At 30.3% G+C, this 1,255-nt stretch overlaps 1 protein-coding gene across 1 annotated transcript in view; it reads right to left on the bottom strand.

Annotated features, from left to right (window-relative positions):
• LOC106872447 (uncharacterized) overlaps positions 1-1,255 on the bottom strand; it is a 17,016-nt gene that overhangs the window by 4,138 nt on the left and 11,623 nt on the right. The gene's annotated exons all lie outside the window — the stretch shown is intronic.

Here is a 1,255-nt window from a genome sequence, read left to right as displayed (position 1 = left end):
ATAATAATAATAATAATAATAATAATAATAATAATATTAGGGAAACAATCCAAAACTTACAGGAAAAAATTCAATTTAGCAAAACTAAATCAAATTTCCCAATATAAAATATATATATTTTTTTATTTATTTATGTGTTTCAGCCAAGTGGCTGCGGTCATGCTGGTGCACCACCAATTTGGAGAAAAACCACTATTAAATAATTCAATAATGAAGAATGTAATTCATACCCTCCAGAAAATAAATATATCATAAAAACTTATTCTAAAAATCAATAAATTAAATAAAAGAATAACTAGTAAATGGTAAATGGTATAAAAATGACTACGCACGTTTCGTGGCTATATTTTCAAATAGATAACTAATAAAACCAATTCTATTAATAATTCGATTAATAATCAAATCGATCTACAATTAAATCTATTCAAAATTATAGTCACTCACCAGGTCTAAAATAAAATATAAATAACAACAGGAATAATAATAAAAAAAATCAATATACGTATTGTAACTTATAATAAATTTCAACTAAATATATATAAAAAAAATACTTGTTTAACAATAAATAAATAAATAATCGAAAAACGTGTAACAATATTTCTTAAAATAAAATATGTATTTATATAAACCCTGTACAAGATGATGATGATGATGATGATGATGATGATGATGATGATGATGATGATGATGATGATGATGATGATTTTTAGGCGAAACTAGAGCTTCACTATCTTTAGTACCGGCCGCATTCATAACTCGAAGTCTTATTATGGCAACCGAATAATTGTCACATATTATATTACACACACACACACACACGTCCTTTCATATACCTTTTCCTTTCTACAAAGTTGTACTCCTCTCAAACTCTATTGCTTGCTCCTATTTTGCTTTTATAATTACTCTTCTTATACATTCTTTAATAGGAATAATGTACTGTACCTACTGATAACGGATTCTTATGTAAATATGTATATGTATATAGGCGCAGGAGTGGCTGTGTGGTAAGTAGCTTGCTTACCAACCACATGGTTCCGGGTTCAGTCCCACTGCGTGGCACCTTGGGCAAGTGTCTTCAACTATAGCCTCGGGCCGACCAAAGCCTTGTGAGTGGATTTGGTAGACGGAAACTGAAAGAAGCCCGTCGTATATATGTATATATATATATATATGTGTGTGTGTGTTTGTGTGTCTGTGTTTGTCCTCCTAGCATTGCTTGACAACCGATGCTGGTGTGTTTATGTCCCCGTCACTT

The sequence above is a fragment of the Octopus bimaculoides genome, chromosome 28, assembly GCF_001194135.2.
Source record: "Octopus bimaculoides isolate UCB-OBI-ISO-001 chromosome 28, ASM119413v2, whole genome shotgun sequence".
Classification (NCBI taxonomy): domain Eukaryota; kingdom Metazoa; phylum Mollusca; class Cephalopoda; order Octopoda; family Octopodidae; genus Octopus; species Octopus bimaculoides.
This window is presented reverse-complemented; position numbering and strand designations above follow the sequence as displayed.